This window comes from Canis aureus, chromosome 13, assembly GCF_053574225.1.
Source record: "Canis aureus isolate CA01 chromosome 13, VMU_Caureus_v.1.0, whole genome shotgun sequence".
Taxonomy (NCBI): domain Eukaryota; kingdom Metazoa; phylum Chordata; class Mammalia; order Carnivora; family Canidae; genus Canis; species Canis aureus.
The window spans coordinates 39,152,846-39,177,175 of NC_135623.1; the positions used below are offsets into that span (position 1 = coordinate 39,152,846).

General features: G+C 38.4%; 1 long non-coding RNA gene across 3 annotated transcripts in view; it reads right to left on the bottom strand.

Annotated features, from left to right (window-relative positions):
• Positions 1-3,367: 3,367 nt before the first annotated feature.
• Positions 3,368-24,330, bottom strand: part of LOC144282304 (uncharacterized) — an 80,880-nt gene continuing 59,917 nt past the window's right edge. For all 3 annotated transcript variants that reach the window (XR_013350698.1, XR_013350697.1, XR_013350699.1), the window contains 3 exons: positions 8,297-8,363; positions 4,180-4,299; positions 3,368-3,651 (listed from right to left, as the gene is read on the bottom strand). This is a non-coding gene — a long non-coding RNA (uncharacterized LOC144282304). The remainder of the gene's footprint in view (positions 3,652-4,179; positions 4,300-8,296; positions 8,364-24,330) is intronic.

The following is a 24,330-nucleotide window of genomic DNA, read 5'->3' on the forward strand; positions in this document are numbered from 1 at the left end:
TAGTATAGGAATTTTCTATTGCCATGGCCTAAGCTAAAAATCTAGTCCTGTCAGTTACCAGCTGTGTGTCTTCAGGCCATTTACTCAATCTGTCTGTGCCTCAGTTCCCTCGTCTATAAAATGGGAATAATGACAGATCTCATCCAATGGGCTGTTGTGAGAACCAAATGAGTGCTGACACAGTCAGCTGTTATTAATGGCAGCTATTATAATGTCGCAATAGCAACTGTCCATCATCCTCTCAAAATATAACACGACTAGAACAATGATAAGATATGGTCAAAATAAGCTTAGCGTTATCCTTGGGCCCTTGTACATATTTGGGATAGAGATTGCTTGAGCCCAGTGCCCACATTATCAGCCAAAACAACTACATAATCAAAAATTAAAATTCACTGCTCGAGCTCTGAGGATAATAATTTAATTGTATGTTTAGTCCATTAACATCATCAAATAGATAATCCGATGACTTAAGAATATAAATATCAGGTTGAGATGCAATTTCAGAGGAACCATTATCTTTTTGTCATTTTAAAAATGCCTTGGGGAAAAAAGAATAGCACCTCATAGACTATAGCTGTTTTGAAAAAAATTGTAATGCTAGGTGAGGCTTCTACCAGGTAATAAAAGCCACAGATCTGATTTATTCACCAAATGTGACTCTAAAAACAAAAACAAAAACAAAAACCTCCATGGGGCACCTGGGTGGCTTAGTCAGTTAAGCATCCGACTCTTGGTTTCCACTCAGGTCCTGATCTCAGGGTCGAGAGATCGAGCTGTGCAATGGACTCCACACTCAGCAGGGAGTCCGCTTGAGATTCTCTCTCTCTCCCCCTCTGCCCCTCCCCCTATTCTCACATGAGTGACACACCTTCTCTCTCTCTCTGTCTCTCTCAAATAAATAAATCTTAAAAAAAAAAAAAACTTCCAAAAATATTGGGGTTCCTATCTTAGCAAATCTGTCCATGATCTTGCTTTAGAGATACCATCTTACAGAAAACAGCAGAGATTTCCCATCTGCAAAATGAGAATATAAAGATATATATTTCTGAGCATCCCTGGAGAATCAGAATGTGATAAATAAAAGGTATTTGAAAACCATATAATGTATATAAGGTAGTTGTTCTTTTATACATATAAAGGGAATAATGACTTCTCAATAATAACTAGATGCTATTATGTGAAAGTATAATGAATTGAGTATAATGTTTAGCACAAGTAACATTTGTAAACCACTTACTCTTTGACAAAGCATTTTTTATTATAAAAATAGGTTTATGTACTTGTGTCTTATTATAGAGAAACTAAAGATAAATCTGGGTAAACATGTTAGTAAACATGTTTTACGCTATATTAAAAGATTGTACTGCAAAAAAAATTTTCTAAAAATTCTTAGATTTATCCATAAATTTGCAAATTAAAAAATGCTGATATGACAGACAATTGCTTACTACTTGGTTTTTACTTAGAAATTAAGGTTTCTAAGCATTAAGAATGTTTTTAAAGATTTTATTTATTTATTCATGAGAGACAGAGAGAGAGGCAGAGACATAGGCAGAGGGAGAAGCAGGCTTCTCACAGGGAGCACAATGTGGGACTCAATACCCAGACACAGGATCACGCCCTGAGCTGAAGGCAGACACTCAACCGCTGAGCCACCCAGGCATCTCTAAGAATTAAAAATTCTAATGAATATAATTAAAACTTCTGGAAATCCTAAAGGAAATAACTCTGCAAGAAAAGTAAGAGATGTGCTTTTGGTAAAAAAAAAAGTATGAGGAATGGAAATACAATTTTGTGGAGGGAAATGAAAGTAATTTTGTCCTAAAATGAGACTGGTTGTTTTTTGTTTGGTTGGTTTTGTTTGTTTCAAGTTTTTATTTAAATTCCAGTTAGTTAACATACAGTATAATATTAGTTTCACAAGTAGAATTTAGTGATTCATCGCTTACTTATAACACTCAGTGCTCATCATATCAGGTGTCCTCTTTTTTTTTTCGTGTCCTCCTTAATGCCTATCACCCATTTAGCCCAGCCTCCTGCCCACTTCTCTTCCAGTAATCCTCAGTTTGTTCTCTATCATCAAGAGTCTGTTTTATGATTTGCCTCTCTCTTATTTTCCTTATATTCATCTATTTTGTTTCTTAAATTCCACATACGACCAAAATCATACGGTATTTGCCTTTCTCTGACTGACTTATTTAGCTTAGCATAATACCCTGTAATTCTATCTACATTGTTGCAAATGGCAAGATTTCATTCTTTTTGATGGCTGAGTAGTATTCCATTACACACACAGAGACACACACACACACTACAACATCTTTATCCAGTCAATGGACATTTGGACTCTTCCCATAATTTGGCTGTTGTTGTTAGCACTGCTATAAACATCAGGGTGCATGTGTCCCTTCACATCAGTATTTTTGTATTCATTGGGTAAACACCTTGCAGTGCAATTGCTGGAGCATAGGTATTTCTATTTTTAAGTTTTTGAAGAACGTCCATACTGTTTTCCAGGGTGGCTGTATCTGCTTGCATTCCCACTGACAGTACGAGAGGGCTCCCCTTTCTCTGCATCCTCACTAACATCTGTTGTTTCTTGTGTTGCTAATTTTAGACATTCTGACAGGTGTGAGGTGATATCTCATTATAGTTTCGATTTCTATTTCCCTGATGGCGAGTGATGTTGAGCATCTTTTTGTGTGTCTGTTAGTCACCTGGATGTCTTCTTTGGAAAAACAGCCATTCATGACTTCTGCCCACTTTTAACTAGATTGTTTTTTGGGTGTTGAGTTTGATAAGCTCTTCATAGATTTTGCATACTAACTCTTTATCAGATATGTCTTTTGCAAATACCTTTGACAGAGCATTTTTGTATTACTACATCTGTCCATTCTCATGACAACATTTGAAGGAAGACAGGCAGCTATCGTTATACCTGATTACCAAGAAGAAAACCAAAGCTCAAGATAGCCTACCTACATAGCAAAACCACAACTCAAACATGCATTTTCTTTTGTGATTTCAGATCTTGACTGTCTTTTTTGCTTCCTTTGGAACAGGAATATGCATGTATATTACCTTCGGCTTCAATCTCCAAACAGCATTTCCTGTCATCCTTGCACACCTTTCTGTTATCAGTAAAAGGAAAAACAATACAAACTAAATGCCCCCCTTTTTTTGTAAGGTGAGAAGGAACTGAAAAAATATGAAAGTTAGTAAAGCCCATGCCACCCCCATAAATTCTCACCTATTATTTTCTAGAGAGAATCCAAACTAAAATCATTTATCTAAATGAAAGCTTCGTGTTCAGAAAGCCGTCCTACTGCTTAACTATGCTACATAACAAAGCACCTCAAAATAATTGGCTTTAAAAAGCATTTATTATTGCTCAGGAGTTTATGAATGGGCATAAACTGGACATACCCTATCAGTTCTGGTTTCAGCTGACTTAGTGGTGTATCTGTGGTCAACAGTGGACTCAGTAAGCAAATGTGCTGCTCTTGTTTGGGTTTTCACACATATCTGTGCAAGGGCTCGCTGTAGACTGGTCTAGATTGGCCTCAGCTGGGACAGTTGATCACTCCTTGTGATCCTTCATCCTCCAAGAGTCTGTCCCAGGCTTGTCTAGTGATAGCGGCAGTAGTCCTAGGAAGGAAACAAGATGGACAAGAGCTCTTGTAGCCAAGACTTAGAACTGGCCCTTCATCCCTTCCACTGCATTCTATTATTCACAGCAAACCAGCCCCAAAAGAGGAAGTGGGGGAAAAGAATCTCACCTTTTGATATGATAAACTGGAAAATCTCACAGCAAAGGGAATGGATAGGAAATAGTTGGAGAATTGGGGCCATCTTTGCTGACATTCTATTGTAACCATTAATATGTTATATCACTGAGAAGGAATGACTAGCATATTAACACACATATTAGACATTTGCACTGATGAGTTGCTTGTCACCTTGAAGCATGGAAAACTCTCAGTTAATCAGGCAAGAGATTTGATAATAAAATATGATAATTTACTCATCTTTGTATTCCCAACACTTAGTATTGCATCAAGCAAATTGTACGCAACCCACAAAAATAATTAATAACGATAAAAGAAATGATAGTGGAAAATTACTCTGTTAGAAATTACAAATCAACTGAATCACAATTCAGCTATGCCAAATTACCTGTGCGACTTTGGAAGGGATTAATTCAGCCTCCTTAGGATTTCTAGAGACAGGCTAGGCATTCTCTAAATGTTTTTCTTGCTTCCTTCTTTCCTTCCTTTTCTTTTTCTTTCTTTCACCCTGAAATATTAAGGCTGTAAGAACCCACTCATTATACAGATGGGGAGACTGGAGCTAAGAAAACAAATCACTTGGCTTAAAAACCCAAATGGCTAATGTCAGAGACAAAAACTCAGAGTTCATGACTGCCAGCCCAGCCCCCCATGTCTTAACTCTAGCACATTGCTACTTAAGAGTATATTCCATGGGCCAGTGCATCAGCATTCCATAGGACCTTGGTAGAAATGCAGGATCTCAGATTCCTATCCCAGGTCTACTGAATTAGAATCTTCATTTTAATAAGATCCCCAGATAATTCATATATGTATTAAAGTTGGTGAAGCTCTAGATAGCAGGGGCAAGAAAGAACTTCAAAAAAACTTGTTTAGTTAGAAGGATATTCCTTTGGATATATTAACACTGAAACCATATTTTCTACACATCTTGCACTAATTCATTTAACAAATACTTCCTGAATACTTACTCTGTTTGAGGTGTTATAGAAACATCAAGAACAGGTCTTGCCCCTCACCCCTCTCCAGAGATCGCATTCTAAAAGGGCAGCCCCGGTGGGCAGCGGTTTAGCGCCGCCTGCAGCTCAGGGCATGATCCTGGAGACCAGGGATCGAGTCCCACATCAGGCTCCCCGCATGGAGCCCGCTTCTCCCTCTGCCTGTGTCTCTGCCTCTCTCTCTCTCTCTGAATAAATAAATAAATCTTTGAAAAAATAAAAATAAAAAAAAAGGATATCAAAGTCCCTTCCTCTTTTCCCATGTTCTTCTTTCTTTCTTAGTGCACTCTCTTTGCTCTTTACCTTCCCAAGCTCCTCCCATTCCTCATTTTTTATGATTCTGTGATTGAAATCTAATTTCAGAAGTTGTTGGTTTAAGAGCAAAGTATTTTATTAATCTGAAATTCCAATTTCAGAGTAGTGATTTAAAATGTTGGAAAAATTTTATTTGGCTCCCTTCCAAGGAGCTTATATTATAATATCAGCATGACTCTAAAACTGTGTCTAAAGGAGATTAAAGAACTCTGAATACTTTGGGAGGAAATTCCATATGAATATAGTACAAATTAATCATATGCTTCAGTTTTTGCTGTTGTTTTGGTTTGGTTTGGTTTGGTTTGGTTTTTTCCAATACAGTGTTTTCTCTAGGAAGAGAAAAGGCTGAGATGCTGAGATACTAGAATAAAAATAAAATAAGATTTTGTTTTTTCCCTCAAATATTTAGAGCAACACACATCTGTAATAAAACATTTATTTTTTTCATTGAGAAACAAAAGAATACTTTTCAATGTCAACAGATTAATTTCATTCAAGAACTTAATGTGAACCAAAGACAACTAAATAAAAATTCAGCAAATTAACTATTTTCTGATGAATAATATGTAGAATGGAATCTTTACATTAAGCAATCTGATCACAAGTTATGGTTATGCAGTGAAGCTCAATTTGTTCAAGGCTTGGATACCTGGCATTTTAAGTTCCAGTGATTGAAAGTATTATACCTTTTCTCTCTCTCTTCTCTCTCTCTTTCTTTTTATACTCCCTCATAGTCCTGAAAAGCTCTGAGCTCATTTCATTCTTCTTTCCCTGCCTTGTCTTCTCCCTCTTCAAAGATATTCCATGATGATTCTGCTTTTCAAAATCAAGACTGCTTGAACTTTAGCTTAGAGTAATGAAATTTCAATCTTTCACACAATGGCAACTACATCCTCTTTCTGCTCTCTTGGTGTAGTCAGAATAGCAACTGCCCAGTGTGAACAATAGGACTACTTTTCAGTTCTAAGGGATTGGCTTTTGCTGAACAGCAGTGCATGGAAATAATCTTTGGCAATCCCATGGGTGACATTTCTCATTCCTTATCACCCATGCTGCACACAGCCGGAACTTGATAAGACACCCAGAAAGAAGATAATGGCTGCTATCAAGCTGTCTAGGTAGAAATAATAATAATAATCTGTTTATAGAAAAGCAGCTGTCCTATTGTTTTGGATTTCATGAAATCCCAGAGTCAGATCCTCTCTCTCATGCCAGACCCATCCCCGTTCCTCATGCCAATCCAATCACTTTGGGGCTTTAATGATGGGCATTTTTTTCATGATCTTTTGAATAGACAAGGATGCATGTAATATCCCATAATCATATTCAGTCACAGAATGTATCTAAAGATGAAACATAGGCATTTTATAGGAAGATTTGGAGGCCGAGAGGACTTTGTAATGAATATAGGAAAGCCCAGTATCCCTTTTTAAATATGCATAAAACCCAGGATTGCTGCAAGTGAACATTCTAGGGATCATTATGTTCTGTTCTTAATCTCCCAAATTTCAAAAATAAGCCTCAGTTTCTCAAAGTGAAACCCCAGAGTTGTGATGTTGGGCTTGTCAACAATGCCAGTTGCATCTATGTTAACTGCTTTTCATTTGTTCCAAAGAGAACAACCCAAGGTTCACAAACATCCCAGCTATAATGTCACTGTTCTCCTTTGTTTTGAGCAGGATTGGTCCCCTTGCTGGACTGAAGGTGATGACTTTATTCCCAAATATTCAGATAGGGCATTCCCTTTACCACAGTCATCTTCATGGAGGGTTGTCTGTGGTTGCTACTTTCTTCTCTTTATCTGTCCTCCATCTCTGGTGAAAGAATTAGGCACCCATGCCCTACAGGGTGAAACAATACAACTGAAGAGAACCAAATATATTGATTCATTTTTTCCTCCTTGTGGTACAGACAAGGCCAAGGCCTGCATCTTCACTTCCAAGGCTGGTAGATAACTTCATCCCTGAAAAGTTGTCCCACAAGGGTCCCACCATTGCAACAAGCAGAAGCACAGGATTAGCTTTGTCTTTTTCCTGTTGTTTCCATTAGCCATCATCATCACCTCTAATTTATTCAGGCTGCATGTAGTTTCTCCCTGTGTCACCTCCTAGTAAGACATGGCAAAGTCATGGAGAATAAAGAAGACAAAAGTCTTCATGGACATGGTAAGTGGAGGAGCAACCTTAAAGAATTTCCCACTGCCAAGTCCTCTGTCTTGTATCATAGAATCACTATATAAACCAGACCTCTCTGTGGCCTGAATAAATCCAGGTTTCTTCCTACACAAAGCACACCGAACTGAATCTCTCCCTCTATCTCTCTTTCTACCTGCCCTGCCCTGTGAATATCCCATTCCACAGAGGTGTAGCTCAAGTACTGCTTTCTCTGTGGGGCCTTCTTCTACCCTCTTCCACCTTCTCCTGCCTTCCAGCAGAATCAGTTAATCATGGTATTCCGTACATAGCTGTGTTACAGCCCTTTTCATTCAGAATGACATGCCTCTTGCCAACCAGAATGTGAATTCCAAGACATTAAGGAAATATTTTTTTTCTTTTTCTTTTTTTTTTTTTTTTTTTTTTGGTTCACCTTTAGGAAAGCAATTCAGCAAAATGAGTAAGGGAATGGGTTTTGTATCAGACACATCTGTATGTAAATCCTAGCTCTGACATTCATTGGCCCTGTGCCCTTGAGTTTTCTGGAACTCAATTTACTAGTATATAAAATGGGGCTATTTTATAAAATTTTCTTTTTTTAGGATGAAGTGAATTAAAGTATGTATGTGCAAAATGTTTGACATAATACTAACATGCAGAAGTAAATAAGAAATGGTAGCAATTGCTATGACTGTAACTAACTTGGTATCCTCAGCCACACCATGGTAGACTATCAATAAATATTTATTAAAGAGTCGAGGGGTGCCTGGGTGGCTCAGTCAGTTAAGTGTCCGCCTTTGGCTCAGATCATAATCTCAGGGTCCTGAGATCGAGCCCTGCTTCCAGCTCCACACTCAGTGGGAAGTCTGCTTGAGATTCTCTCCCTCTGCCTCTCCCCCCCCCATGCACTTGCACGCGCACACTTGCACACACACACTCTCAAATAAATAAATAAAATCTTGAAAAAAAATGAAGAGCAAAGTGAAAGAACAAATGAAATGCAAACATGCACTCACATAGTACACGCACATGCTCTTACCCTCCTGCTATAAGCTGCATTGCTCTCTGCTTCTTGTAGTTCTCACAATGCGATACAGCCCGTCCACCTACAGGATATATACAGAGAGGAAGAAATTGATCATAAAAGAGTTTGCAGGAATGCTTTCTAGCAGCTTTACCATAGCTCAAGGAACCCCCAGGTTGGCCTCCGTGAGGGTCAAACTTTCCCCTCTCCTTGTGACATCCAGCTGCAAACCCAGGAGACAAGGGAGGCATGTTTCTCACAACCAGCAGGCCTGCAAAGGGACAAACAGAGGTAATGGAGTCTATGTCCACTGGCCAGAGTGACTTAGGGTAAAATTCATGAAATAAGGAGATGTGGCCTTGAATTCGCACTTCCTCCTCAGCACGGGCCTTTTTTGCGCAAGTCATTATAAATCGCCTGTTCTCACACCACGAGTGACTGCAAAATCCTGGAAGTGTCTCCATCCAGACTTGGCATTTCCCCCACAAGACACCAAAGGGGTTAACGTCTGGCCAGTAATCAAAGTTTGGCAGCTCCTACCCCACGCATAATGGGCATTGTTGTTCCTGAGAGTTTGTCTGTTTTTTCTGGCACGCCTTACTGTTTGGAACTGATTCTAAGACAGAAAAGGAAAGAGTCAGTCTGCTTTTTTTTTAAGCACACAGGCAACAAAACATAAGGCTGGTCATAGAACTGTTGTTTTGCTAGATTTCCAGGAAAGTTGTTGGCTTACTATTCAGAGAAGATGAATTATCAACTTAAAATACATTTAAGGAATTCATTTATATTCATACATGAGACACACACAATATCCTGAGGTGGCCGCCTTCTCTCAGATACAAAACAACACATTACAACTGTATTAGCTGATAAGTGAACTGTGGCTGGCCCATCCATCTGCATATAAAATCCATTTGCATGACGTTATTAATGGGCTCACCATCAACCTTCCCAGGTCACTTGCAATCTCAGGACCTGTTTGTCACTCCCACTGGATGAGCCCCCAGATGTTCCCATCTGAAACCACACCAAGTATATCTTACTAAGTTACTAATACACCAAAATCCTGTTACAAAAGACCAGATTCTTTCCCAGTGGGAAGGACCAGAGGTTTGTTTTTGTTTTTGGTTTTGGTTTTTCATTTTCAATCTATCACAAATCAACACTTTTGCATAAACCAAAATCATGCCCCTAAATGTCAAAAGCATATCAAAATTTTATAAACATTTCTAGACACTTACCTCTTACTTTCTGCACTTACCATGTCACACTGGTCCAGGCTATTTTATTACTGATAAACTATATTCTAGATCAAGATACACAAACTTACCTTGCAAAGGAACAGAGAGTAAAATGTTAGGTGTTATAGGAAACAGTCTCCTGTTACTATTTCATTCTGCTATTGTAGTGAGAGAGCAGCCAGTAAGAAAGCAGGACAGTAAGAAAATGAATGGGCATGGCTGTATTCCAGTAAAATTGTGTTTCTAAAAGCAGGCCGCAGGCTAGATGTGGCCCACAAGCTATAGTCTATCAATTTCTGGATGAGGAGGAAGATGATACTGATGATGATGATAGAGATAGCTAACATTTACTGACCAGCTATTATGTATCAAGCCCTTTCTATCCTCCACTGTCCCATAGATTAGGTAGTCTTGTTTTAATTTTACAGACAATGAAAATGTGACATCAAGAAATCAAGAAATTATTTCTGTTTATTCTGAAAATTGGTAGATGGGCCAGGATTCAAACAACAGTCCCTAACCTAAGTTCATATTATACCACATATATAAAATGAATGGGACCTCTTTTTCACTATGCATGGCAAATGTATAATATTAGTGCCATGGTGGTCATCTTTTTGCCTTTCTCATCTTCCTACCCAACATCCACCTCAGCAGTACCAAAGTACTAATGTCTGAGCATGCTGTAGAATTCACAGGCATCAGGACCAGGCATGGATAGTCTATAAAACATATATTCATCCAAAAATTCACTTATTCAACAAATATGTATTGAGTGCTTACTCTGTGTCAGACACTATTCTAAGAAGTGAGGCTATAACAGCAAAATACACAAGTTCCTGCCCTTAAAAAGCTTATGCCTAGTAAGGGGAGGTAGACAATAAGCAAAGAAATATATATCTTGTTGGAGAGCATGTAGGGTAAGGGAGTCACTCTTTGAAGAAAAATAAAGCAATGTAAGAAGAGAGATGGTAGCAAGGAGATATTTCTTTCTTATCCAACCCTTATATCTTTGCTTTGCCAACTAAGACATGTAAACTCCAAACAAAACTATACTCTCAAAAAAAAAAAAAAAACTATACTCTCAAATATATCTACTAGGTATAAACTTACTTAAAGGACATTGAGATGATATTTTTACCAGTTTTTTTTCCCCATAATTGTATGGGAAAGGAAACTTATGAAAACCAGTCCATTCATTCATGTCGCAAGTATTTACTGAGTTCTAACTTTTGCCAGGGAACTGTTTTTAAGAACAGAGAAACCAACAGTGAGCAAAGTAGACGAAGATGCTTGCTGTCATAGCTTCCATGATGGCTAGGGGAGTCAGAGAATAAACAAAAAGACACAATAAACACAAGCTAGAAGGCAACAAGTACAATGGAGGGGGGCACATAGGCACAACAAGATAAGGAGACCTGGAGCGTGTAATTTTAGATAATGCAACAACTTGCCTTTGATAGCATAGTCTGCGATCAAAACCATGCCTATTTGAAAAGCAAGTCCTGGTCAAGTTCTCCCATCACTACGGTTGGAGTGCCATCAATTAAAAGAAAACACAGGATGTTTTGTGTTGAGTGTTCTATTTAAGTCCATAGAAAGAAATGTTATTCTTTCAAAGTCATTTTTGCCCTTTCCTTTCCCTTACTTTAGAGAAAATATTAGGGGGCTGGCAGCTGAAACAATGTAGGGATGGGAGAGGGGAACGGAAGGAAAACTGAGGGCTAGCATTCATGCCAGGTGACTGTTTTAACAAGGATGTGGCTGTGACCCAGCCCTCCTGGGTCCTAAGACGGTCTTGCTAAGGAACCCACGAAACGGAGCTCACCGACCCTGAGCATTTCCCATTAAGTGTGGCATTCGCTTTTTCAGAAAGTAATGAGATGGTAATATAGATTTGAATTTTAATCAGATCCAACTTGGGAACAGGGTGTTTTTCTGCAAAATGTGAAATACTTCTAGGCTTTTAGGAAAATGTCATCCATATAAAGGCTAACTACTGTTTTACATATAAAACTGCCATTCTTCATTGGTTTTCCAAGAAAGAGAAAATATAATAATAAAATGATACATTGTTGCAAAGACTCCTTACTTTCTTATGAACATCAGTTTTTTTCTGAGGGTTCTTAAAAAAATAATTCTTACAAACAAAATGCTTGTAAGCTTAAGGCAAGAATTAGGGAATTTCAGTTCATGAGTCAGAAAAAATAGACATGAATGAAATCTATTTTCTGACAATAATGGTAGTAATTTAAGACATCTCAATAAATTAATTTAAGTGTTATTTAGCCATAGTGCTAGGGATGGCAATATCTGTTGTTCTGCCTAAAGTCAAAAAGGACTCAAAAGTCGGCTCTCCTGGCAAGCATGTGCTAATAACCACCACCATGTAATACAGTGCTCTTAGCTCTTATGTATGATGTTAAAAACTCCTCTATTCCCGGAATTTCACTAAGTCTCTTACAGAATGCTTTTAGCAAATCCCTACAACAACCGTGTGAGACAAGTATTATTCCTATAGAATGTATGAGAATTAGTCCCATAGAATTTATAAGAAGACCGACCCAGAGGCATGAAGTGACTCCATGAAGGGCACACGACTAGTAAAAGTGGATTGTAATCCACATCTCTGATTCTACAATTAGCACTCTAGCTCAGACTTTCTCCTTTTATTTTCCTATATTACTCCACCCCAACCCCCCAGCCCCCTGCATGGTGTCTTCCACTTCTTTCACAACTAAAAAAATTTTTTTTTCGATAAATAGTTTTATGTACTCACTCATGCAGCTGTTTGCCAGTTTATTCTGAAACCTCGGAATAAAGCCCTCTGGGGTGTTATAGAACAGGCTGGGTCCTAGGAGTCACTATTACCTCCCTTGGATAGATCAAGTTGTTTTCCATATGGCAAGTCTATCCCACAATCCACTGGTCAAACAAGGATAGAAAGCCCCTCTCCTCACACCACTTCCCACGCACCCTACAGAGAATTCTTGTAAGGCCACTAAAAATCAAAATGACAATGTCAGAGCCAGTGGCTGCTAAAAACTAGGAGGCTTGGGACAGGAATTCCCTAAACCTCCCACACTCAAGTCTGACTTTCATATTCCACAGAGAAAACAGAGACCAACTCCACTGAGTGTCCATGTTGGGAAGATGACCCTTTCCTCCAAGCTCGATATTCTCCATCTGTGCATGTACTTAGATGTCCAAAGGTGTTTATAACACACAATCCTATTATTAAACATCTGAAGTCATAAATAAATAAAAATTTAAAAAAAACATTTAAAAAAATAAATAAATAAATAAAAATTTAAAAAAAATAATAAATAAATAAATAAATAAAAATTAAAAAAAAATTTTTTTTTAAAATAAACATCCAAAGTCATAAGACAAATGCATTGGAGGGAGGAACATTCATTTATTCTAATAAAGGACTTTTCACATTCAAAATATAAATTTCTGTTGTATTTGTTTGCAAATAAATTGCATTGTACCGTGAAACGTTTTTTTTTTTTTTTTTTTTTTCTAGCCCAAACAAGACAGACAGATTGGGAAACTAAACACAAGTGACTATGGAAGAGCGGAAAGGGAACACACACAAACGGGGTAAAGTTCTGACAGGTGTTCTGATAAGCCCCTTTACAAACCACTGGCCCAAAATATCCTAAGTGGATTTCCATTCATAAAATTAAATGTTTCCATTAAAAAAAATCATATGTATCATCTATAGAAAGATCCACCTAAATGGTAAATCTGGATATTTGTATCAGTGAGAAAGAACACTGGTCTCTGGGTACCAAGTTTGGTACCAGAAGCACTGGAATGGTTGTCAACTTATACAATTTGGGCACCCCAGCTGGCAATTCTGATTAGGTGTATTTGGGATATCTAGGTATAGCATATCCCCTTCAATGGCCCCCACCACACACACATATACATATATGTGATTCTGAAGCCCACCTATTTCTGAAAACCTGTTAGCTGATGGAAAATAATAGGCAATCCCTTCAGGTCAGAGGAAGCAAGGAAGATATTCCACAGGAGAACTTGGAGGCCACGAATCACTCTCGACTTTTCTAAGATGTTGATTGGAAAGATGTGTCCAGAGGTTAGAAAGAAAACCTAAAAGCCACATAGCTCGTTACCACAATGCATTTGTTTATAAAATGTATTTAATTTAAAATTAAAAGGGACATTGGTATTCCTCTGGAAATCATCTGTCACTCACAAACCTTGGCCCTATTTTATACTATATTACTCATTCTCCATATTTCTATTATTGCAATTTCTGTCACAGAAATTCAGGTGAAGATCAATACGCACTTCTAAGAAAAACAAGAAAATGGAAACCATTATCCTTCCTCAGTGCTCATGAACCCAATAAGTTCCCATCCACTGTGAGTCAGGTCAGTCCACTGTCACAAAATACCACAGCCTGGGTGATTAAACAATGGTAATTTATTCTTCATAGTTCTACAGGCTGGGAAGCCCAAGATTGGTTCTTGGTAAGTGTTCTCTTTCTGGCATGCAGATGGCAGAAACATCTTGTGTCCTTACATGGAGGAGAGCAAGATAGAGCATGCTCTGTATGTCTCCTTCTTAGGGGGACCCTAATCCCATCATAGGACCTCAACCTCATAATCTCCTCAAAACTAATTACCTCCCAAAGATTCTGTGTCCAAATACCATAACATTGGGGGTTAGGGGTTCAACATACCCATTTATAATCTTCAGAGGAGAGACCATGAGCACCAGCCTACACATGGATATGCCAGGTCATTATTCCCTTAAAATGAGTCCTTCAAGGTACGGATGCCACGTTTGAGAGAATATAAATCAATCTTATTTAAAAAAAATGCTAATGTAGGCTTCCACCATATCAGTTATCAAGTGTTTGTAGTAACACAACAATAACAAACAGTGAAATTCAAGAATCTAGCACCCAAGTTGTTTACTTGGTGAGTGACATCAGCTCTTTACAGTGAAGCAGTAAAGAATAAATGAAGTCCTCCAACCACCTTTTAATTCTGTAACTCTATCCGTGAATTATCCACTCTACTTCCTAGAGCTGTCTTTTGGAAGATACACCATCTTTCCTATTGCATCTTCTTTCTTGCTTCAGACACTCCGTTCTACATATTTTATGAAAAATCTGTACAGGCCGGTAAACTTGAATGATACCTCTATTTAAGACATGCCAAAGATAGGACAGTTTTCTTCTCTTCCTATATTTCCATTAGTTGGTGCTTACAAAGGCTGATGAAATGGTGTCTATTCTGTCATTGTATTATCTGTTCGCTCCCCTCCAGCCATCATTGGGAAGATTTTGCGCACAGACACGCTATCAGATCTGTACTCCTGGAAATGAGGAGTTTGTGCAGTGAATAGCAGTTACATTCTAATTATATTAATTCAGACTGCAATTTCTTTGAAATATAAAGGACCTGCTGTCGGGGTGGTGTGGACAATGGAGGCTGAACATGTCAACGACATGACAAATTCCTCGAGCAGAGTGCCAGATGTATTGTTGCCTGGGATTCTTTTCTGAGAACAAATTCAGCAAGCACTCTCAGTGTCAACTCTGGAGTAAGGAATCAGTTCATTTGTTATCTTTCCAAGTTGCAGGTACATCTGCCAGAAGAGTCTGCCAACAGATGAATTGGTAATTAAAATCGTTTCTGTGGTTGGAGGAGTGATTCGAAAATTGCTCTTCTTTTCTTTCTTTCTTTTCCTGTGTGGGGACAAAACTTCGGTGAACATTGATATTGATTCGCCATGGGCAATACTAGAATTGTGTGATTCACTAGTGCCTCATGGCCCACTTTAGTGCTTGAACATACTTGCTGGGATTTGCCTATTAAGCTCTACTTAGAGAATATTGAAGTTCTGTCCCTCACTAACACTATATCCTCTTTTGTCTTGTAAAAGTTCTGGGCAAATGTTAGCAAAACCTAACAGCATTCCACAGTTCACAAAAAAGAGTAGATTGTATTCCTTCCCTATGCCTATTACTGTGCCAAAATAAAGAATGAATAGTGATGAGGGATTTAAAAATATACTAAAGTTGGTAACAAATTATATATACTATATGTAATTATTATTAATACAGATGCTAGTTCAGTACCTGCCCCAAGTAGTGACTCAGCAAATCTGTCTTGCTCTTCGCTACTTTGCCACCCACATACTTACACATCATTGTCATCATCATCACCATTGTCATCATCACCATCATAACGAGGACGAACATTAATCAGCATTTATTGAGCATTTGCTGTGAGCAATCTAAGCACTCTGTGTTCGTTTATGTTATCCTTATAGGCCTGTGCTGACTTGGCCCTGGTACATTGATGAGAAAGCTGAGGCACGAAGCCAACCCAACCAGGAGGTATCAGAACTGGAGATTTGACCCAAGCAGCCCAAATCTTAAGGCCTCTTTGCTTAACTATTTCACAACAACATCACATGCCGCTATAGAAATAAATTCCCTGCAATGATTTTCCCAGACTACACAATAGCCTATTAATTACTTGGCTTATCTCTTATACTCATTTATTTGCGCTCTGTTTTTCTTTTCTTCCTCCTTTTCTCCACCCTCCTTCCTTCTTTCATTCCTGCTTTTATATCTCAATAGCTGCTTCTGTTTTTCTAGAAGCAACAAAGCAAGGTTTTCTATCATCCTCAAAGACTCAGGGGAATCCTTATAAGAGTCAGTAGATGGAACAGTGTTTTAAGACAAAATTTTAAACTACTTTAAGAATTACTTTTTTAAAATCTAGGCAGCAAAATAATGTAGATTTATAGACATTGATCTAGAACTTTACCACTGAGTTATTAGCATAGGTGTGTGTATGTGTGTGTGTGTATATATATATATATATATATATATATACATATATATTAGATATATTGTGTGCAAATATAATAGAACATTGAAGCACATCAACAATGTTTAAATCCATGACTTCTTAGCGAAACTAACAGTATAAATCCAGATAGGAATTTATGTTCACTTTGAGGATACCAGAGAGAACCAACTCATTATTCTGCAAACTGGTACATAAAGGGAAAGAAAAAGCATTTACCCTGGGTTTTTTATACGAACTTCACTTCATATAACCCACTAGGTAATGAGGGGGATATCTCTCTTTAGAGAAGTATTCTGGTTAGCAAATGAAAAATAAGTCATCTGTATGTATTTGTCAAAACCCACTGAATGTTCAACACCAAGTGTGAACCTTGATGTAAACTATGGACTTTGAGTGATAAGGCTGTGTCAGTGTAGGATAGCTCATCATAACAATGCAGTACTATGGTGCTGGATGTTGATAGTGGAAGAGGCTAAAGGTGGAGGGGTGGGGATATTTGGGAACTCTGTGTACTTTCCACTCGGTTTTGCAGTGAATTTAAAACTGCTCTAAAAATGAATTTTATTTTTTTTAGATCATAAAACTAGAATATGGCAACTTTACAATAGCTAACAAAATACAGAATCCAGACCAAAAAAAAATCCTCAATAGTTGATAACGTTACACATACTCATGTACATCCCCACTCATGGAAATTATGCCATTACTTATGACCTAGGCTTACTAAAAATGTGGAATCAGAAACTGATAGTATTTCTAGCTCTGAAGTGCAAAGTACCAGATGATAAATATATTTGAGATCACCTCAGGGAATAGAATCAAGAAAATTCAGACTGTTAGAAATCCTCAGGGGAAAAAAAACAAAACAAAACACATTTGTTCAACCAAAAAGTCCAAGAAAAAAATTAGAGAAGAGGGAAACTACAGATTTAAAGAGGCGTGAGAGATTCATCAAGCAATCATAGTGTGTGGATCGTGTTTGGATCTAGATTCAAACACACTTCAAAAAATTATATTACAAGACTTTTGGGGATCAGTGAACATCGTGTATTTCTTGCTATTAGGAATTCTTGTTAATGTTTTCAGGGTGTGAGTGATAAAGGTATCATGGTTATTTTGTTTTAAAGAATCCCTATCACTTAGAGACATATACTGAAAGATATACAGAGGAGAGGACATGATGTCTGGGATTTGCTTCAAGATAATGGGGGTGCAGTAGATGTTGACAAAAAAGACTGACCCTGAGTGGGTGAAATAAAATAAACCTAGAGGTTCATTATGCCATTTGATCTTCTCATGCATATATTTGAAATGTTTTATAGTAAAAGTTTGTATAGCTTATGAATTTGCTGAACCCGCTCAAGCTTCAGTTTTCATTTGCGAAACAGAAATAACAGTATCTGTAGTAGAGGTAATATCTCCTTATAGGCTTTTTTGTAAATTCAAATAGTGTATTTAAAGCGCCCGGTGCACAGCAGATATTAGATCATTTTTTAGGAACTTGGTTTGATCCATTTATTCCTGAATTGATTGGTCTGGGGAGGGTGAGGAAGGGACACAGAGAGCTTCTGTCCTCAGGCGCCACCCTTTAGGGCACCACAAACATGCTGGTTGGAGTTGTGTATTTTGTGTTTTTTCTTTTTTTCACTCTTGTACCAAGTTACTATTTTTAAATCTGCTGATCCTGGAACACATGTAGGTACCCTGGGTTTGCTAAATATTTATTCAACTTGAGGCAGCTCCTGGTGCAAGGAGAGAGGGTGCGAATATATCACATCTCCCTAAGCTGTTGACTCTGGTCCCACCCTTACTTCCTCAGGCGGTTTTCTTCTATGAAATACCAAAAGTGTCAGATTATCTTCAAAACTCAATCATTTTCAACCCACCAACATCCCCAACTCATTCCAACTCTCCATGATCATTCTCTTTTTACTTTGCATCCTTGTTCTACTTATCCTCACAAACCCCTATGAGACCTAAGTTTAAAGGAAAAAAAAAAAAAAAAAACAAACCACCAAAGTGAAGCACAGGGGCCCCGTGGCCGGAAAAGATTAGATTGTGCAGAGGCACGGTCTGCTCTCAGAGACGATAAGACCTGAGTAGGAATTCTTCTGGTTAGCTGTCCAATGGCTGGGGGTTTTTTTGGCTCTCTGGATCCTGCTGGAGACTTGAGTTAGTCAAGAGTTGAATCTGGACTTTCTCCAGCTCGTGGCTGCATGTCAATTCATCTGATTTCTAATAAAGCCAATTCTTATTTTTTAACTTGCTTCCAATTCTTAAATGTAGCTCCAAAGAAAACAGAAAGTAATTAAAATGTCAACACTTCCCTGAAAAGGAACATAAACTCTCTTTGGATTTTCTTCCCCTGGAAATGCTACATTTCTCCAAGACACCCATGCTGTAACCAGCAGCCACCCACAGCAGAGCTGGTTGGTGGGCAATGCACATAAATCCCCCTCTGTCCATTACCTTGTTTGCATTTCTTCTTCTCCCTTGCCATTTTCCAAATGGAGAGATCCTATAAATGAAGTACTTAAGTCTGTCTCTTATAATGGACTAATATCTAGTCTATTGTAATATATCCAAATTTTATGCAATATGAAATAAGCTCCAGCAGCAATAAGCTATTTGATCTAACGTGAAGAAAGTAATGTGGAGCCTAACAGCTTATTATTCAGTGCAGTGCAATAAATTAACTGAGCACCATTTTGCATAATGGGAGCCTGATTATTCCTTTTACCTTCATTTGGATTGGTTTAGATGGATTATGACTCTCTTCAGAGTTAATCAGGTTTATGGGAAACAACTTCTTTTTTAAATGTATTACATTAAAGGATGAAATAAGGGGGAGGAAAACATGTGCCATCACTTTGTGGTTTTGTGTTTTGTAAGGTTAATCCTTCAAAAAAGAATTCCTTATTAAGAGGAAAATTTTGTGACCATTCGTCCAAGAAGGGTCTTCTTGGTGATTTTCAATTGGGAGAAACAGACATTCATTCCCTATCCCATTCTTACCTTCTTTCTTCCTATATATCCTTGCCATTTCCTTGACTGGACTTTGAAAAGTATTTTTTTTAAATGTGTTTTTTTTCTTTATTTAAGTTCAACTTGCCAACATATAGTATAACACCCAGTGCTCATCACATCACATGCCCTTCTTAATGCCTGTCACTCAGTTACCCCATCCCCCCACTCACCTCCCCTTCAGCAACCCTCAGTTTGTTTCCCAGAGCTAAGAGTTCTTTTAGCAAAACCCTTGATTCCTTCTTTCCAGGATCTCCCTGACCCTAGCATCTCCCCTCTGCCTGCCTGATACTTAGCACTTTGAAGCACATATCAGTTGACCAGCACTGTCCAGAGGCTCCATGTGGGATCTTGGCCCCACCTACCACCAAAGAACTCCAGAATGCATCAAAATGTATCAAAACACAAGCCCAGGGCTCCTGGGTAGCTCAGTCAGTTAGGCGTCTGCCTTTGGCTCAGGTCATGATCTCTGAATCCTGGGATAGAGCCCCAGGTTGGGCTCCCTGCTTATCGGGGAACCTGCTTCTCCTTCTCCTTCTGCTCCTCCCCCTTGCAGGCTTCCTCCTCCTGACCATGCTCCTGCTCTCTCTTTCTTGCTCTCTCGCTCTCTCTCTCTCTCTCTCTCTCTCTCTCACACACACACACACACACACACAAAAAGACAGCAACAACAAAAATCCACAAGCCAACAATATTGGCTGCCACAAATCATCACAACCATCATTTCTGAGAATTACTCATGAATCAAGCATCTCTTGATATTTATAGCAACTCTATGAAATAGGTACCATCTTCCAATTTAATAAGCAGAAACTGAGTCTAACTGAGATTAAATATCTTGCCAAAATCACATAGCAAGTGAAGGCATTAAATGTGGAGGACTTCAAAATCTGTGTGACATGTTACATCATCTGTTGAAATAAAAAAATAATTTAAAAAATGTCCACAAATAGTATCTCTATGTTGCTGCATTACTGTAAAGGAAAAAAAAAAAAAAAAAAAAAACTCAAAAGTAGGTGCTCTATTAGTGAGGAGGCTGAAACTTCATAATCATGGAGTTATTTTTATAGTACTTAAAATAGGACACATATGTTTTCTATCAATTCTGCTTTTTACAGAGGCATTTGCATTTATTTTCTGGATTATAAACTGCTTGAAGCCAGGACGTTTATTTTCTATATAACAGGGCATCAGTGTGATATGGTGTTCGAGTTAGAAAATCCTAGGTTTCCGCTTTGGCTCTACATACTGCTAACTGTATGGTGAGTTCCAGTCTGTTTATCTCAAAAGTAGGTAAATATACTAAACAGAGTTATGGGAAAGTTTACATGAAATTGTGTAAACACATAGCACAAGGATTATAATCAATAAATTCTAGTTTTCTCTCTCCATATTCACCTCATCCTTAATATCTAAACATCGGTTTCCCCTGCATGGAGATATTCCATGGAAGTGTCAATGGGATACAAAAGTGTTGAGAGGGAAATTTTCCTCTTGTATTATTTTCTCTTACAATTATTCATGGACTCATGTTCACTCATATCACCAAGATGTGATTTTTCAAAGATGATTTTAATTCTAAAACTTGGAGTAATAAAATGAATAAAGGTACCTGGCATTCATATCTACACTTCTTTTCCTCTAATCTCTCCTTCTTCAATGCTTCACTTCTCCCCAGGTTAGAACAGTAAGTGCTGCTGATGGCATGAGAAAAGTTTGGATCATGATCAAGGACTTATAATTGTAAATTTTTATCTCCTCATTTCTCTGACATGAAACTTTCACTTGGGGGTGGGGGTGGAGGTCGGGAAGAGCTCTACAAAATAGCAAGGATGAATCTTAAATTTTTCAAAAATGCAAGGAGAAATGGTGAGGGGACAAATGATGTTGTGCATAAGAAAAAAAAATAAATGATAAAGCTTTGTTATATTATGTCCTGTCAAGCTTTAATTTTTTTTAAAGATTTTGTTTATTTATTCATGAGAGACCCAGAGGCAGAGACACAAGCAGATGGAGAAGCAGGCTTCCTGTGAGGAGGAGCCTGATGCGGGATTCAATCCCAGGATTCGGGGATCACTACCTAAACCAAAGGCAGATGTCAAACCACTGATCCACCCAGGTGCCCTAAGTGGTGTCAAGCTTTAAAGATATATAAGGAGGAGTTATTTTTCCTTGGAAATAGTTTCACCTTGTTGAGGTTTGAATAAAATGTTTGATAACAAAAATATTGTTTTAATGAATGATAATTTATTTCATCTTTGGTTTATGACATCATTCCCCCTGGAGATCTCAGAGAATTTGATACATTTCTTTGAGTTATAATAAGAACATTATTGGACAGAATTTAAGTTGATAAAATAACAGCTCAGAGGAGTTGAGTGAAATACACAGGATCACACAGCAAATTAGCAACAGAAATTCAATAATCTGTAATGGACAGAGTAGGGAAACTTTACAATGAGATACCAATAGATCATAAGTACAATAGCTTGCTTGAGAACAGGAACTTTGCTGTTGAATTTTCTTCTCCCAGCCCTAAAGGAATCCACAATCTAACTGGAAGTGGAGGAAATTGGGGCATATATAAGAAAGTACTCTCTGCAGAAAGCTGGGAAGGGGTACTTAGGTGAGCTGTGCGGAAAGTAGGACTTCCCAACATCAGCACTGTGGAGTCAGAGTAGGAGGGAAGGCATTCCAAGCCAATGGGACAGCTGTGTAGCAGCACAAAAAACATGCCTGGAGATGAATTATGGGGTGGAAATGAAGGGGTCTTGCAGACTGGATGTTTATGTCTCCAGGTTCATATGTTAAAACCTAATCTCCATTATGATGGTATCTGAAAGTGAGGAACTGGGGAGGTGATCAGGTCCTTAGTGCCCTAATAAAAAAGACTCCAGAGAGGTCCCTCACTCCTTCCACCATGTGAGGACACAGCAAGAAGACAACCAGACATCTATGAACCAGAAAGAGGATGCCACCCAATCACATTGGTGCCTTGATCTTGGACTTTAGGACTGAGGGAAGTAGTAAATTTCTGCTGTTTTAAGCCAGCCAGTCTGTGTTATTTTGTAATAGTAGCCCAAGTGGACTGATACAGTGAGTAGACACTAGATCTTGATCAGATTTGCCTTTGGAAAGATGAATATGGTGAGAGTAAAGGATGGAGCTAAAACTAAGAACAGAGAGACCAATCAGGGACCTCCTGTAGTCATCAAGGTGTTGGGGTGGAGGAGTAGTCCATATTGTAAAACTCATTCAGCTGAGTGCAGCAATGTGGATTCTGGGTGGCTGGCCAGGATCACTAATTAAAGATAGCCCTCACTCTTCCAATCATACTCTCACCATATTTATTTATTTATTTATTTATTTATTTATTTATTTATTTATTTATTGGTTTTATTTATTTATTTGAGAGAAGGTGAGCAAGAGAGAGAGAGAAATTGAGAGAGAGAGAGAGAGAGTACGAGCAGGAGTGTGGAGGGAGAGGGAGAAGCAGACTCCTTGCTGAGCAGGGAGCCTGATATGGGGCTCGATCTGAGAATCCTGGGATCATGACCTGAGCCGAAGGCAGATGCTTAAGCCTTATTATTGAGCCACCCAAGCGCCCCTCACCATATTTAAATCACATTCATATCTCAGCATATTGCAGAGTATGTTATATACCTTTGGGACTACTCTACATGACAAATCCGTAGAAGCCATGGTTAAAAGGAAAAAATAATTAAGGACAAGATCCTGAAGGACACCAATTTATAAAGCGATGAAGAGAAGAGAAACCCAGGAAGGCTTTAGAAGGAATAATCAAAGAGGAAGAAGAAGGGAATCCTGAGCCAACAAACAGAAGTCAAGAGAAGTATGCCAAACACAGGAAAAGGAAGGCCATGAGCACCAAATGTTGGGAGGAGGCTACATAAGAAAGGTCAAAGAGAAAAAGTCTATAAAAATGAAGATTATGGAGTCATTGGTGGACCTTGAAAACCAGTTTGCGTGGAGAAAGGTAGGGAGGCCCTATTATAAGTAAACTGGAGGAGTGTAAAGAGAGACAGCATGAATGGAGCACCTTTTTAAGAAGTTTAGCTATGAAAGGAGGAGAGGGAGAGGCTAGGGAAAGGGGCATGTAGAATAAAGGAAGAGACTCCGTTCACTTTATTTCTTCGATAGCGGGCAGCTTGCTTGGATTGTGTTTAAGTAATGAGGATAACAAGTCTGAGCAAAGGGTGTAATCAGGGAATGTTCTAACTAACAGAAATATAGATGCTAAAAGTGAATGGGCAGGGCAGGAGGTGGTTATCAGCAAGTTAGAGAAAGGGGAATTCCATCAAAATGAAACAAGGACAACCCTAGTTTCTGGTGATGATAGATAGCATAGCACGAGTGGACATTTCTCCTTAAAGTATCAGACATATCCAATGTCAAATCCCAGCTGTATCTCTTAGAAGCAGTGTCCTCCCTGGACACCACTTCCCTTTATAGACCCAGTTACTCAACCATAATCATGACAAATATATCATGATTATATACCTATATAATATAATTATATTATATATTGTATGCCTCCACAAGTGAGGCAAGGGTTCGGTCTCACTGCTCCCTACTGACATTGCCTATCCTCTTCCCAGATTTATTTTTCTCCATCATGTTTGTAACTCTCTGTGTCTCTTGTCTGTGATCCATCCCTCCTATTGAAACACAAACTAGAGAAGAATGGGGATCTTTCCTAGTTTGTTCAATATCATACCCTCAGTAGTATGGTGACGAGCACATAGTAAGTGCTCAATAAATAATTGTTGAGTGAGGAGATGAATGGATGATTACGATGCTGAGGGACAGCTTCTCAACTTTGACACTATTGATATTTGGATGCAGATCATTGATTTGTTTGAGAACGGAGGCTGTGCTGTGTTTTGTAGGATGTTTA